The 16,821-nt window shown below is 42.7% G+C and overlaps 1 protein-coding gene across 4 annotated transcripts in view; it reads left to right on the top strand.

Annotated features, from left to right (window-relative positions):
* Positions 1-446: 446 nt before the first annotated feature.
* LOC125624686 (lethal(3)malignant brain tumor-like protein 4) overlaps positions 447-16,821 on the top strand; it is an 84,429-nt gene continuing 68,054 nt past the window's right edge. For 2 of the 4 annotated variants that reach the window (XM_048825837.2, XM_048825836.2), the window contains exon 1: positions 447-505. The gene's annotated coding sequence lies outside the window, so the exon portion shown is untranslated. The remainder of the gene's footprint in view (positions 506-16,821) is intronic. The other 2 variants (XM_075121407.1, XM_075121409.1) reach the window with 2 other exon arrangements.

Genomic DNA, 16,821 nt, shown 5'->3' with positions numbered 1-16,821 from the left:
TATCCCCCTCCATCAATTGCATCCTTCCCTTTTCTCTCTCCATCCTGTCCACATAACCTGTCCCTGCACCTGCCCCCTCTGAAACACCCCCCATCCTGCTCCTGGGTCCCCCCCACCCTGCCCCCTCACTCTGACCCCCCCACTTCTTGCCCCCTCTGAAACGCCCCCAGCCCCGATCCTGTCCTCTAGGTCCCCTCTCCCGCCCTCTGGCCCCCCCATCCTGTCCCCCCGAAACACCCTCCATCCTGCTCCTGAGTCCCCCCCACCATCTTGCCCCCTCTGAAGCACCCCCCCAGATCCTGCCCTCTAGGTCCCCTCTCCCGCCCTCTAACCCACCCTCACTCTGACCCCCCCATCCTGCCCCCTCACTGTGCCCCCTTTTCCCCTCCCCCCGCAGCTCTCCCCGCCCCAGCCGGAGCAGCGGCCGCGCATGCGCGTTGGCTGCCCCCGGGCCACTCCAGTAACTGTCCTGGGAAGAGTTCAGGAGACGGAGAGGAGGGGGGCGGTGAGTGGGGCGCTCTGTGTGGGGGCGGGGCGGTGAGTGGGGCGCCCTGTGCGGGTGGGGGCGTCCCTGCCCCTTTCCCCTCGGGCCTGGAGGGGTTCATGCCCCCTTCCTCCCAGTGAGTGGGTGTGCCCCTTGTCCCCGGGGGGGGGGCTGCCCTGTGCCCCTGGGGCAGGGGTGTGAGGGGCTGCGCCATGTCCCCCCAAGTTGGGGGACGGAGGGGATACGGGGCTGTCCTATATCCCCCCCCCCCCGTGGCTCAAATTTCCTGGTCCCCCCGAGGGGGGGGGGCTGCCTTATTCCCTTGTCTGGCTGGGGTATGGGGGGACCCTCCCCATAGAGGACTCCCCATTTATCTCTCCCCAGTGATTCCCAGTTCAGATAGTTCTCCACCCCGCAAAACCCCCCTGGCTGGGGGGTCTTAGGCTCGATAGGAAGTGACTGGAAAGTTTGCCATCAGCTGTTTGGAGAGGGGTACAGGGCCATAACAGCCTGGTATGTATGTATGTATGTATGTGTGTGGGGCATAGAAAATATCCTCTTGCTGGGGGGCCAGGAGGGCCCTCCTTCCTCTCATATGTAACTTGTGTGTTTCCTGATCCTGCCACATTACAGGGTGGATGCCGAGGCAGGAGCAGGAAGCGTGCTCCCTTAGCGTCCACACAGCAAAGCCCCCTCGAGTCAATACCTGCCTATGCCTCCCCAACGTGCTCCCCCAGAAACACCCCCCATCCTGCTTTACCTCAGTTCCCCTCCCTCTCCATTCACTCTGTCCCTACTCTCACTTGATGTCTGACTGACAGAGGACCCTATTCACCCCAATACCGGGGTATCTAGTGAGAAGATGCCATTTCTGTCTGAGAGGGGCTGACTCACACAATTTTTCCTGGTGAATATCTCATTGCTGATTGATGGAGAAAGAGGGACTGATATACCATAGTGTCAGGGATCTTCTGGTGGGAGTCCCCCCTATACTCTGGGGGAAAGTCTTCTAATGTCTCTGAACTGGAAATCATGTGTGTGACATTAAAAATTCACTTCGCTGTTATTTTAATACTGCCAGTTGGATGGTTGAAAGCATATTTTAAAATATAGTGAAGCATTTACTATACAATCTGCCTTTTTTTATAACCCTGAAAACCCAGGACAGGAATACTTGTAGAGAAAAGTGGAACTTAGTTATTCTGTTGGCTGCATTGTTGCTAGCACAGCTCATTATTAATATTACTTATTATGAGGCTATAGTTATTATTGCTACTGTTGCCACAAATGTTATGTATTTTTTAATATAACTTAGTTTGTTTTATATACTGGCTTCTGTACAATCTCAAAAAACTTGACAAAGTTAAGTTTCAGAGTAGCAGCCAGGTTAGTCTGTATTCGCAAAAAGAAAAGGAGTACTTGTGGCACCTTAGAGACGAACAAATGTATTTGAGCATAAGCTTTCGTGAGCCACAGCTCACCTCATCAGATGCATTCAGTGGAAAATACAATGGGGAGATTTATATACATAGAGAACATGAAACAATGGGTGTTACCATACACACTGTAATCAGAGTGATCACTTAAGGTGAGCTATTACCAGCAGGAGAGTGGGGGGAGGGAAGGGGGGTTCCTTTTGTAATGATGATCAAGGTAGGCCATTTCCAGCAGTTGACAAGAACGTCTGAGGAACAGTGTGTGTGGGGGGGGGACAAACATGGGGAAATAGCTTTACTTTGTGTAATGACCCGTCCACTCCCAGTCTCTATTCAAGTCTAAGTTAACTGTATCCAGTTTGCAAATTAATTCCAATTCAGCAGTCTCTTGTTGGAGTCTGTTTCTGAAGTTTTTTTGTTGAAGTATTGCCACTTTTAGGTCTGTAATCGAGTGACCAGAGAGATTGAAGTGTTCTCCAACTGGTTTTTGAATGTTATAATTCTTGACGTCTGATTTGTGTCCATTTATTCTTTTACGTAGAGACTGTCCAGTTTGTCCAATGTACATGGCAGAGGGGCATTGCTGGCACATGATGGCATATATCACATTGGTAGATGTGCAGGTGAACGAGCCTCTGATGGTGTGGCTGATGTGATTAGGCCCTAAATAGATATGTGGATACAGTTGGCAACGGGCTTTGTTGCAAGGATAGGGTCCCGGGTTAGTGGTTCTGGTGTGTGGTTGCTGGTGAGTATTTGCTTCAGGTTGGGGGGCTGTCTGTAAGTAAGGACTGGCTTGTCTCCCAAGATCTGTGAGAGTGATGGGTCGTCCTTCAGGATAGGTTGTAGATCCTTGATGATGCGTTGGAGAGGTTTTAGTTGGGGGCTGAAGGTGATGGCTAGTGGTGTTCTGTTATTTTCTTTGTTGGGCCTGTCCTGTAGTAGGTGACTTCTGGGTACTCTTCTGGCTCTGTCAATCTGTTTCTTCACTTCAGCAGGTGGGTATTGTAGTTGTAAGAAAGCTTGATAGAGATCTTGTAGGTGTTTGTCTCTGTCTGAGGGGTTGGAGCAAATGCAGTTGTATCGTAGAGCTTGGCTGTAGACAATGGATCATGTGGTGTGGTCAGGGTGAAAGCTGGAGGCATGTAGGTAGGAATAGCGGTCAGTAGGTTTCCGGTATAGGGTGGTGTTTATGTGACCACCGCTTATTAGCACCGTAGTGTCCAGGAAGTGGATCTCTTGTGTGGACTGGTCCAGGCTGAGGTTGATGGTGGGATAGAAATTGTTGAAATCATGGTGGAATTCCTCAAGGGCTTCTTTTCCATGGGTCCAGATGATGAAGATGTCATCAGTAAAGTGCAAGTAGAGTAGGGACATTAGGGGACGAGAGCTGAGGAAGCGTTGTTCTAAGTCAGCCATAAAAATGTTGGCATACTGTGGGGCCATGCGGGTACGCATAGCAGTGCCGCTGATTTGAGAGCATGTGGCACAAGCTGTCAGCATATTCTACATACCACACAGACTCAATGAATATTTCCAATTCATCTCTGAACAACATACTAACCCACAGAGAGCTTCCTACCAAGTCTACAAAAAGAAGGATTCTGGGTGGACTCCTCCTGAAGGTCGAAACAACAGACTGAACTTCTACATGGAGTGCTTCCGCTGACGTGCACGGGCTGAAATTGTGGAAAAGCAGCATCACTTGCCCCATAACCTCAGCCGTGCAGAACACAATGCCATCCACAGCCTCAGAAACAACTCTGACATCATAATCAAAAAGGCTGACAAAGGAGGTGCTGTCGTCATGATGAATAGGTCGGAATATGAACAAGAGGCTGCTAGGCAGCTCTCCAACACCACTTTCTACAAGCCATTACCCTCTGATCCCACTGAGGGTTACCAAAAGAAACTACAGCATTTGCTCTAGAAACTCCCTGAAAAAGCACAAGAACAAATCCGCACAGACACACCCCTGGAACCCTGACCTGGGGTATTCTATCTGCTACCCAAGATCCATAAACCTGGAAATCCTGGACACCCCATCATCTCAGGCATTGGCACCCTGACAGCAGGATTGTCTGGCTATGTAGACTCCCTCCTCAGGCCCTATGCTACCATCACTCCCAGCTATCTTCGAGACACCACTGACTTCCTGAGGAAACTACAATCCATCGGTGATCTTCCTGAAAACACCATCCTGGCCACTATGGATGTAGAAGCCCTCTACACCAAATTCCACACAAAGATGGACTACAAGCCGTCAGGAACAGTATCCCTGATAATGTCACGGCAAACCTGGTGGCTGAACTTTGTGACTTTGTCCTCACCCATAACTATTTCACATTTGGGGACAATGTATACCTTCAAATCAGTGACACTGCTATGGGTACCCGCATGGCCCCACAGTATGCCAACATTTTTATGGCTGACTTAGAACAACGCTTCCTCAGCTCTCGTCCCCTAATGTCCCTACTCTACTTGCACTTTACTGATGACATCTTCATCATCTGGACCCATGGAAAAGAAGCCCTTGAGGAATTCCACCATGATTTCAACAATTTCTATCCCACCATCAACCTCAGCCTGGACCAGTCCACACAAGAGATCCACTTCCTGGACACTACGGTGCTAATAAGCGGTGGTCACATAAACACCACCCTATACCGGAAACCTACTGACCGCTATTCCTACCTACATGCCTCCAGCTTTCACCCTGACCACACCACACGATCCATTGTCTACAGCCAAGCTCTACGATACAACTGCATTTGCTCCAACCCCTCAGACAGAGACAAACACCTACAAGATCTCTATCAAGCTTTCTTACAACTACAATACCCACCTGCTGAAGTGAAGAAACAGATTGACAGAGCCAGAAGAGTACCCAGAAGTCACCTACTACAGGACAGGCCCAACAAAGAAAATAACAGAACACCACTAGCCATCACCTTCAGCCCCCAACTAAAACCTCTCCAACGCATCATCAAGGATCTACAACCTATCCTGAAGGACGACCCATCACTCTCACAGATCTTGGGAGACAAGCCAGTCCTTACTTACAGACAGCCCCCCAACCTGAAGCAAATACTCACCAGCAACCACACACCAGAACCACTAACCCGGGACCCTATCCTTGCAACAAAGCCCGTTGCCAACTGTATCCACATATCTATTTAGGGCCTAATCACATCAGCCACACCATCAGAGGCTCGTTCACCTGCACATCTACCAATGTGATATATGCCATCATGTGCCAGCAATGCCCCTCTGCCATGTACATTGGACAAACTGGACAGTCTCTACGTAAAAGAATAAATGGACACAAATCAGACGTCAAGAATTATAACATTCAAAAACCAGTTGGAGAACACTTCAATCTCTCTGGTCACTCGATTACAGACCTAAAAGTGGCAATACTTCCAACAAAAAAACTTCAGAAACAGACTCCAACAAGAGACTGCTGAATTGGAATTAATTTGCAAACTGGATACAGTTAATTTAGACTTGAATAGAGACTGGGAGTGGATGGGTCATTACACAAAGTAAAGCTATTTCCCCATGTTTGTCCCCCCCCCCACACACACACTGTTCCTCAGACGTTCTTGTCAACTGCTGGAAATGGCCTACCTTGATCATCATTACAAAAGGAACCCCCCTTCCCTCCCCCCACTCTCCTGCTGGTAATAGCTCACCTTAAGTGATCACTCTGATTACAGTGTGTATGGTAACACCCATTGTTTCATGTTCTCTATGTATATAAATCTCCCCATTGTATTTTCCACTGAATGCATCTGATGAGGTGAGCTGTGGCTCACGAAAGCTTATGCTCAAATACATTTGTTCGTCTCTAAGGTGCCACAAGTACTCCTTTTCTTTTTGACAAAGTTAAGAGACTTAGGAAAGACAGAAAATTTTTTTCACTTGAAGTGGAGATTTGATGTGTGGGAGAAATGTTATAAAGCTTTTCTAGAAGTAGAATCTTCAGAGGAAAAGGTTTTTTGAAAGGAAAGGGTGCTAGTGGCAGATGAGTGGAGGGATGTATTTAATACTTCAGAAATATTGATTATAGCTCTTAATGGGGATCATCCCAGTATAGGGATAAGTATTAATATAGTGCAATTGCAATGGTGTTTGGTACTGGGAGGAATGGGATTACATTTTTAATCTGAAAATGTTTATTGTAATTTATTCAACCACTGACTGGACCAGCAAAAATAATTTAAATGTTGATATGTAGTTAGATTAAGGAATAAAGAGCTCTGAGCTTTTGTGCTGAATTACACAAGATTTCTCCTCTACAACCAGCTTCTTGAGTGTCTTAATATGTAGTAAGACAGAAGTATAAAGGGGGACAAAATTTGTGTCTGATAGTGCAAACACTTACTGCTGTGCCTGGTATTTGCTACTGTGAATAGTCTCGTTAATGGCACTTGTGCCCACTATAACAGCAATCCAGTCACTGTGGGTCCAATTTTGACATAACATTGACCATACCTTTCTCTGCAGGTATACCCATTAAAATTAAATTATTGTGGAATAAGATATAATTCAGCATGAGTATGGGTGTCAGAACTGAGTTCTATGTTTAGAGTTGCTTAATAGAACTCCAGCATACGTATTTGACAGACTGTGCAATTCCCGTTTGTTTTGGTCAGAATGAATTTGCTTTCTTATATTATTTTTAATGCCATCACAAGTAAATAACAATGATGAATTTTAATGTGATGAATGTAACAGAGGTGTGCTTTGCAGTCTTTTACTTTCTCGACCAAACTTCTCATGACCTCAGGCTATGCCTTACTTGCCTCAAGCATGCTATTTAATGGTTTATACTAATATGTAAACTATAACACATTTTTTGGTTTACTTGCTTCTTGAGGAGATGGTAGGGACTCCTAGTCTGTAGGCATATTATTGCAATAGACATTTTGTATCAAGAGTCTAGATTTTTCAGTTTAAATTTTTAATGCTTGCTAAATTCTGTTGTTTGTTGTTGTGGTCTAGGTTCCCCTGTTGTCTCCCTTCTGTCACACAACAAAGCTTTTCATCTGAACATCCTGAGGCTTGATGAAGTATTGATCTTTGGGGAATGACTAATAAATTTAGGGCCAAATCCTGAGCAGTAAAGCAGAGCCCATGTAAACAGATTGTATGGCTGAGATATGGAATCTGTTTGTTTGTCCTTGGTGTGCGTGCATGCATGCATCCAGACACAGTTTTGGGAGGAGGAGGACCACCTGCAACCTGCTGCACATCCCTTGTGGGGTATGGGTTTAGACTAGTAGATCTGCAATAAATACAGATCTCCTCCACCACCACCAAGTTCCAGTGCATCTTGCCTTTGACTGCCCCAACCACAATCTCCACCAGCTCATTGTGGATATGCAGGGTTCTCTCTGTTTTTGGGGACTTGCACGTCTAAGAATGGGGTGCAAGATGTGATTCTCAGTGCCCAAATAACATGGAAGATTTTGAAGTCCGGTCAAAGCAAAAAACATAATTATTTGAAATCTTCATAATTCTGCTGTTGAATAATGAGAGATGAGCTGGGGCTGAAAGATCTGATTATGTTGGGAAGAAAAGTTTTTGGTGATAATGGACTCTGGAATGCACATGGTGTTAATTTCAGCATTCCGATACAGTTATTTAAATATTTTGAAGGTAGAGTGATAGAATTTCATGTTGTTTTACTAACTGTGCTCTGTATCTGAAGTATCTGTGCAAACCAGCTTTTCTTTTCTCTTGTGCTGTTGACAGACGTTAGGATGATTTTTGATGGAGAGATTGGAATGTTCCAAGACCAATATATTGGGTCATTTTTGAACCCCCTATTTAAAATATTTTGATATTTTCTATTTTAAACTCAAGGGAAGGGAAATTGCAATTGTAATATATATACATGCATGAAGTATTTACATATTGGAGTAAGGTGTGTTATTATGGAGGGAACAGTAGTGCTGGATTTTCACTTTAAGTTAAAATCTCTGTGTTTCACAGTATAATGTATTTAATTTCTAAATTTAACACACTTACGTCTCTGAAGACAGCTGAACTCTTCAGCTCATTTACAGATAAAATATTTATTCTAGGAAAGAAAGTATTTTCAAATGATTTTTTAAAAAGTTTTCAGAGTAACAGCCGTGTTAGTCTGTATTCGCAAAAAGAAAAGGAGGACTTGTAGCACCTTAGAGACTAACCAGTTTATTTGAGCATGAGCTTTCGTGAGCTACAGCGAAGTGAGCTGTAGCTCATGAAAGCTCATGCTTAAATAAATTGGTTAGTCTCTAAGGTGCCACAAGTCCTCCTTTTCTTTTTTTTAAAAAGTTTTGTAAGCTTTTTTTTTTTTTTGCTTTTGTAGTCTGAATAATGAAGTACAACAGACCTTTCAAAGTATAATATATGCTTATGACATGTAGGGTAAATTTCCCTCCAAAACTGTTTAAAATATAGTTTTTAAACATCTGTAATCATAATTTATTTTACAGCAAGAAGTGAAGACTTTGGCAATAGCTGAGGTCATTCTTAAAAGGTAATTTAACCAGCCACCTGTCTTCTCCCCTTAATTTGTATGTTGCTGTTCTCTTGTTTGAAGTGAGGGAGTGGAGTGGAACAGGGGATGGACTGTACCCAGGTGTTAGGATTTCTCATTAGTAGATTACTTGCTCAACCTTACACAAGCAGTTGACCCTAACTGTCTCTGCTTTTAAAAGGTGTGTGCCACATGCCTAAGCTTGATTCCTGTAGTAAGGTTTGTTCAGAACAGTTGAACAGGAGTTGTGCAAGGTGGGTACCCCTCTTTTCAATGGGAAGAAGAGGCATTTATTGTGTCTTTCTAAACTTATACAGTATCTAGGGTGACCAGATGTCCCGTTTTTAAAGGGACAGTCCCGTTTTTGGGGACTTTTTCTTATATAGGCCTATTACCCCCCACCCCGTCCCATTTTTTCACAGTTGCTATCTGGTAACCCTAACAGTATCTCACTTTAAAAGATTATATGACAGCCACCCCTGTATCCCTGTTCTCTGACCTTGCCTCCTCACATTTCCATTCACACCTCCATGTCCTCCTTACACAGTTGCTTTTTCTCCTTTTCCCGATCCTTGCTTCCCATGGTGCTGCTTTCTGGTGTTGCTGGGAGCTGGGGAGTGAGTGGGGCTGTGGAAGGAAAGATGTGGGGGCTTCTGATGTTTACTTCTAGTCTTAACTCCAGCATAATATAACTTTTTAAAATCTGGGAATAATAAAGGAGAACTGGTACACTTCACAGATTAAAAACTAATCCTGTCAAACTAGAAACACAGACCAAATCCCATCAAACTGCATTTCCTTATCTTTCAAACAGCACGAGGCCCTCTCTGAATTTGCCAGCACATTCATTTCATTGTATCACACCGTTATATTTAAAAGAGGTGCAGACTTCCATCTTTTCAGTGTGTTGCCTTTGGCTATGAAAGAGACTGTCAATAAGAACAGCTTCTACAATGCCTGGAGAGGACCTGATGCCACTGACCTTACTCGGTCAAAACTCCCATTGAGGAAAGATGGCAGGTTCGGGGACGGAATGTTATCCAAATCTTTAATGCAAAAGTCCTTGAGCTGTTTGGGATATCACAGATCAATACTATTTGAAGAGTGGTTTATAGCTCTTAAAATACTAAAACTATTGATACACCCTTGTGGCTGTGTCCAAGTCCCCAGATACAGTGTGTGTTTAATTTTTGTTTTGTAAATTGTGCTTGGTATGAGGTCCAGAAAACATTAGTACTTGGTGTATTAAGTTGGGCTCTATCTCTTTAGGCAGAAAAGTAAGTTGTATAATATAATCATTCAGATCTGAATAGTGATAACTCTTACAAGCTTAAGATAAAGACTTAATATTGGTTTTGCAGGGTTGGAGACTGGGTATAGGGGATGCATTTACACATTTAATCAATAATATTCTACTGTTATGCAAGGTCCTGATTTAGCAAAACTTTTAAGCATGTGAGATGTCTGTGAGAAGTCAATAGGACTATTCATATTCTTAAAGTTGTTTATATGCTTAAATGCTTTGCTGGATCAAGGCCTTGTATAATAATATATTATCGACTAAATGTGCAGTTCCCAAATTGCAAAACTAATATTATGTCTTTTTTTAAAGCTTCTAATGGATGAAGGGGGATAGCAAGAACTGTGCTGTGTAATGTATAAGAATGTTCATATTCTCTGAAAAAGTGCTTTCCTAGCTTTTTACTTACTGTTAATCAGTAAAGTGAAGTGATTAGCCAGGAGCAGAATCATTCTGTAGGAAGATGTCATTTTTGTTGTAACTTTTTCCTGATATAGAAACACTTGAGCTTTTGCAGCTTTCTAGTAGAGTGTTTCCCAAAGTTGGGATGCCGCTTGTGCAGGGAAAGCCCTTGGCGGGCTGGGCCAGTTTGCCTGGGCCAAGTCCGCAGGTTCGGCCTATTGCAGCTCCCCCTGGCCGTGGTTCGCCGCTCCAGGCTAATGGGGGCTATGGGAAGCGGTGGCCTGTACGTCCCTAGGCCCGTGCTGCTTCCAGCAGCCCCCCTTGGCCTGGAGCAGCGAACTGCGGCCAGTGGGAGCTGTGATCAGCCGAACCTGCGGATGCAGCAGGTAAACAAACTGGCTCGGCCCGCCAGGGGCTTTCCCTGCACAAGTGGTGTCCCAGGTTTGGGAACCACTGCTCTAGTATATTTAATCTGGAGAAGACATTTTGATGTTGTATTGTTTTTTCTATGTAGGGCTAGTTTCCTGGAGCTTGGAAGTTTGTTATACCACTACCAGATTTTACTTCAGATTTTAGTCTTGTTGAGCAAAATCCTAGAAAGTTTTACTATATTCTATCAACCAGTTTAGAAAATAGCTTTTTTTTAATTGCATTTTGCTGTATTTTTTTTGAGCTACTGGTAGTTAGAATATGGGTGCTCAGACTAGTTTTTGCTATTGACTTCAAGGTCAGGTGAATTTTAATCACCAGCCTGCGTATGTGTATATATTAAAATGTTTGTATTGGTTTATGCTTATTTTGGACAATTCTGTAAACACTTGTATATTTTTAAGGTTCTTGTACGACCTGAAGGTGAATTATTCTAGCCTTGAAAAGAACAATTATTAATGTCCACTTGGTATACATTAAAAACAGTTTTTCCAAAACTGAACAGTGAGTAGCTGTATTATTCTTCTTAATCTCACCTTGTAGGTGATCAATCAAATAGGTGCATTCTGACTTCTTTTTGCTCACATTACCAAAAGGATATTTGAGGTGAAATGTTCAGAGAAAATACAATTTAACGAAGTGGCTTAAAATATGGGGCGGGGGGGGGGAACCAGTGCAAAGCTTTACAGTTCCCTTAATCTTTCTATTTGGGAACCCATATCCAGCGATTGTCTTAAACTTCAACAGAAATTTTTAAGGACAACAAAATATTATGGAGAATGGCATTTTCCTTTGGAAGGAAGGGTCCACTAATTATTGTCCGTTATGCACTTTAATTTTCTGAACATGTAATGAAAGTATTTCATTGCAACATTCCTGGTTTATGTCTCAGTTAAACTTCAACACATTACTTTACATTTTAGTTTCCCCTTGGAAGAACCATTATGATGTTTTTTCAGAATTGTGACTCTTTCAGTGATGTCACCAGACTGACGTAATTCGGAACCCAAAATTGTATTGTTTATCTTCAGGTCATTAGGTCTTAAATAAAAATCATTCAAATCAAAACTGGTAGAGAAATGGCTATACCTTCCTATGGTAAATTTATACATTTGGGAACGATACAGATTAAAGCATCGAGATGATGGATGTTTCAGGTAAAGTGTTTTTACAGGAAATTCTGAAAAACCTGTTTCCAAGTGTGTCTCTTGTCAGTTCCACGCTGCATTGGCTGAAATTCGTAAATTGTGTGTACGTTTTTTGTGTACAAGTGGCCCCTTTGATCGCTGTTGCAGTAGAGGGGCTGGGACTGGATGAGCCAAGTAACCTGAATTCCTCACTTTGCCCTGTATGTGACCTCTTCATGCACATTGGTGGGGCAAGGTTGTATGGCCACTGTTTATACTGTCCTTGTTCCTTGGCTATCTAGAGGAGGACTGTCAGCGGGCATTAAAAATCACCAAAAGCTTCAAAATAGGGGATTAGAGGGGAGGAAAAAGCCCTAGCAGGATAACAGTTTAATGCAAGTCACAAAAACAAGTTAATGTATTATGTGGTGCTATTTGTCACTTAGAGTAATTGAACACAAACTGTTAACTTTGTGGACACACAAGTATGTTTTGTACCTCCTTCTGCTTCCATTCTCCTCTTCTGGGAATAGACTGAAATATTTTTTCCAGCATAGCACTGAATGCCTCATTGAGTTTCTGTAATGAAAAAAGACAGGAAAAAAGACTGCTTTCTAGTTAACTTCAAGATGATATACAATGTGAAGAGAAGGGTAGCAAAGCAAGTATGATTGCACGATGAAGGAAACTTAACTGGAGAAGACTTGAAAAACTGAATGGAAAATGTGTGATTTGAAGCACTGACCCTTGGAATTGCATTTGTTGCACCTGACTTGACATATGATTTCTTTTCACTACGTTTTCTACTGAAACTTTGCTGTAACATACAGTGGCTGGTGGTTGGAGGATGGGGGAGTGTGAGTATGAGAGAGGGACAGAAATTCTTAAACTACATAAATGCTGGTCTAGTAATTGTGTTATATTGGAGCTTTGCTTCTGTCAGTTGGCATATGTGCATATTTGACCAGTGGCTTTTAAGAGAGAGACGTTCTGTGGACTATGGTGCTAGTCTGGATTTACTGCAAGAGTAAGGATTGGGTTTAGAAGGGTACCCATATAGTATTGCTGTCTGACCTTATACATTGATAAGGGTTGGATAGCCTCTGGTACTATTTTTATCTATCTCCGAACATCATGCTAGAGTACCACACAACTGTAATGAATTTAGCCTCACAACATCCTTGGGAGATAAGCATTTTACAGATGAACAATGGAAACATCGAGAAGTAAAGTGGCTTGCCCATCAGGAGTCTGTGGCAAAGCTGGGAAGAGACCTTGGATCTCCTGAGTCTCAGCTCAGTGTCTGAACCAAAAGGACATCCTCCCTTTCCTACACCATCCTTCTCTAGTCTTTGAGTCTAATAGCATTTTGGTTGCTTTTGTAGTCGTAACTGTACTCTTTCCTCTCGCCACTGCGAACACAGGTACTAAGAATGGGAGAAGCAAATAGAAAGCATAATGAATTAAGGCTGTTAGCATTTTGTTTGAGTATGGTCCATTGTGTGTTTTCTAGTTTGAGACAGAGGACAGCATGAGCAATTGTATCTCCCTGATGCACTAAGTGCCTGCTGTGGCTGCTAGTAATTTATATTGAAATAGTGGCGCAACTCTAGTTCCACTGCAGGTTTCGATCACCCTTTATGTTTCTGGCTAGGCTGACAGGAGGCCAGTGGTAGGCTGGCTTTCTTGGTAGGAAGACTAGTTGAGCCTTGCAAAATATTACTTGCCCAGCGCAAGTCATAGTTTTTGATGGGCAAGTAAAGTATTGTCAGTCATCATCATCATAGTAAAGGGCAGGCAAACAATTGTGTGTCTGTCTGATACATTTTCAGGGCAGTATTTTGAGGTTAGATTAGTTGTAACCTAGGAAAAGGCCTGAGTCTCTTCACTTTTGGTTATAATCAGCAGAGAAATAGTCAATTGCAGGCATTGTGCACTAGATATTTGTTAAATACATTAAATAAGTCATATAAAAAAGTGAGGTAATATGGAGCTTTGAAACAATCACTCATACAAGGCAAAGACACTTACAGATTAAAGCGTCTAGATGATGGATGTTTCAAGTAAAGTTTCAGAGGAACAGCCGTGTTAGTCTGTATTCGCAAAAAGAAAAGGAGGACTTGTGGCACCTTAGAGACTAACCAATTTATTTGAGCATGAGCTTTCGTGAGCTACAGCTCTGATGAAGTGAGCTGTAGCTCACGAAAGCTCATGCTCAAGTAAAGTGTTTTCACAGGAAATTCTGGAAAACCTGTTTCCAGGTGTATCTCTTGTCAGTTCCATGCTGCATTGGCTGAAATGAGATGTCCAGCTCCAATAGGTTCCCAGTTCTCTTTCTGGGCAAAAAGGAAACTTATAATTACAGTCATTCTCAGAAGAGCAGAAAATGAGGTGGTTTTCTTGACTCCAAGTATTTTTCAGCTGGGATTCTGCCTTGTGTAAAGACATAGTCAGAAGGGTTGAAAACTTGAAATTGTTGTTACTTGATTTTAAAAAGTCTTTGGTCTTAATTCACCACTGTGTTGCTCCAGTTTTACATTGCTCTAGCTACATTGAACTCCCCGTGTAGTAAGGTTTCAGGCTGATTGCATGTGAAGTAGAACTCTTTTTGAAAGCCGGTCCTTTCCCTGAAAGTCTAATAATATTTAGATCTTTTGTAATGTTTTATATTTTGAAAGCTGTTTACAAATATAATTAACCCTAACACTTTTGCCGGAGATGTCTGTATTATTTATCTGTATTTTACAAATAGGGTGAGACAGATGTTAATGGCCACATTTTCAAATATGGGTGCATAAAGTTTGTCACTTAACCCCAAATTCAGACACCTAAATAAAAGGTAACTGATTTTCATGGGTGATAAGCACCCACAACTGCCATTACTGAAGACGATGGAAGCTGTGGGTGCTCAGCACCTCTGAAGATCCAAGCTGTCTGTCCTAAGTGTGATTTGCCACAAGGTGATTTGGTAGCAGAGACAAGATTAAAACTGTGGCATTGCTGGCTCCCACTTTCTATGCACCTACCCACTGCCTTTGAAAAGCAAAGTGTGGTATGGACTATGTCCAAACCTGGACTACGATGTATTCATTGTAAATTATTATCTCTCCCAGGATGCTTGCATCATTTATAACCAGAATTTGCTGTTTAGAGCTGAAATTTCCATTCTAGTTTTGCCACATTTTAAATTACAGTTACAGGACATCCAGTCTTCTGGCATGGTAATGTTTTCTGGGTCTTTTTGAAAGTTAAAAGAAAAACAATCACATACTGGGGCAAAAGCTTTTTCCAATGTTTCAAGCTGGTTTCTGCCATATCTTTTTATTGAACATTTTGTTTCTCTTTATTGGGCTATATTGGTTTTATTGTAATGTAGATTTTACTGATAGTGGATTATAAAAGGAGCATTATAAGAAAAGTAATTTTTTATTATGATATTTTTCTAGTTTTTTTAATTAGATTTATGGAACATGGAGGTGAAAAAGGCCTATTTTAGCTAGTCCTGCTCTGGCCAGTACGAGCTTATTCCATACATTGTGTTTTCTAATGCTTTGCTTGGTCTGGTTTTAAATAACTCATATAGTTTAAATCAGAGGTTCTCAACTGGGGTATGCATATCCCTGGGGGTACACTGAGGTCTTCCAGGGGGTATTTCGACTCATCCTATTGGCCTAGTATGACAGACTCTAGAGCTCTGCAGCGGGTCTGTGATCTTGTGGGTCCCACAGGATCCACTGCCATAACAGCTGGAGAAGGATAAAATTCAACAAACAATGTGGGAGCAGGTATTGCGGGAGTGGGATTTTAAAAATAGTACTCCCAAGCCGCAAAGAGTGGTTGCCACCTTTACGTCTGTGCTACTGCTGGTGGCGGCACTGCGTTCAGAGCTGGATGGCCGCAGAGTTTTTAAGTGAGGTGAAACTTGGGTACGCAAGACAAATCAGACTCCTGAAAGGGGTACAGTCATCTGGAAATGTTGAGAACCACTGGTTTAAACTAACATCTTCCAAGCTGTACTATCTGAGTGGCCTCAAAGCCTCCGGCTCCAGTGAGACCTCTGCAAATGTTCTTACTGACCCAGGACCCAATCCTGCTCAGTGCCCCAGAGCACTCTGCACCTTGCAGCATTGGACCTCTTGGGAGTGTGGTGGGGAACAGTGCTGAGCATTTGCCTAGTGCTGCTTCTGCGCAAAGCTCTGTACAAATGTTCATTAATCCTCCGTTGAGGTAGGTCTGTATTATTAATCCTCATTTTACAAGGGGACAAGCTGAGGCACAAAAAGAGGAAGGTGACAGAGAGTAGAACCCAGAATCCAGGGATTCAGTTCTCCATCTCTTGCTCCACCTATTTATTAGGAACTACTCTTTCCAGTACTCCAATAATAACATTCTGGTGCCATCAGTAACAACGCATCAAATGTGAACTCTGACTTGGTGTGGGATTGAGGGTATTTTTCTGCAGTAAAGGTCCTTTAAAATAAAGGGCGAATTGGAGGAATGACAAATCGTGTGATACATCGTATCTTTGCAGGACCTGGCATCAAACTGTAGTCTACAAATAGGCTTTTACAGCTTAACAAGTCTGTATTAAAATATTCATGTATAGGGTTGGAACTGGATGAAGAAGACTTAGATGAAGGATGATCCTGAGTAACTGTACCAATGTGTCTTGGTAAAAGAGTGTAATGCTGTCATGTCATCTCTGTATTAACTTAGTGGAATTTTTGTTTGCTCATCCATTAGATAGGGGCACTAAGAGCCTGATGGTAAGATTCTGTATCTCCTGTTGAAGTCAGTGGGAGTTGAAGTTCTTGAGCACCTTCAAGAATTGGGCCATAAATGTAGCTAACAGATTCCCAATTTCATCAGTGTGACTCATCATGATCACAGTATATGGTGCTTGTATCTCTGCCAGTCTCTCAGGGTGCAAAAGCAATTGTCCTTGTTTGATTTTTAAATTTAAAAATGTAGACAAAATAAACCAGCCCCAAGGGAAATAATCAGATTGCGATGCCTACTAGTTGACATCAACAGCGGACTTAGTTTTGTTCAGAGGTGCTTAGAAGTACTGTTTGCAAATGTCCATCCCACAAGTGAATTAATCAGGTTAA

This window comes from Caretta caretta, chromosome 19 (genome assembly GCF_965140235.1).
Source record: "Caretta caretta isolate rCarCar2 chromosome 19, rCarCar1.hap1, whole genome shotgun sequence".
Classification (NCBI taxonomy): domain Eukaryota; kingdom Metazoa; phylum Chordata; order Testudines; family Cheloniidae; genus Caretta; species Caretta caretta.
The sequence above is the reverse complement of the archived record's forward strand: the minus strand, read 5'-3'. Positions and strand labels throughout refer to the sequence as shown.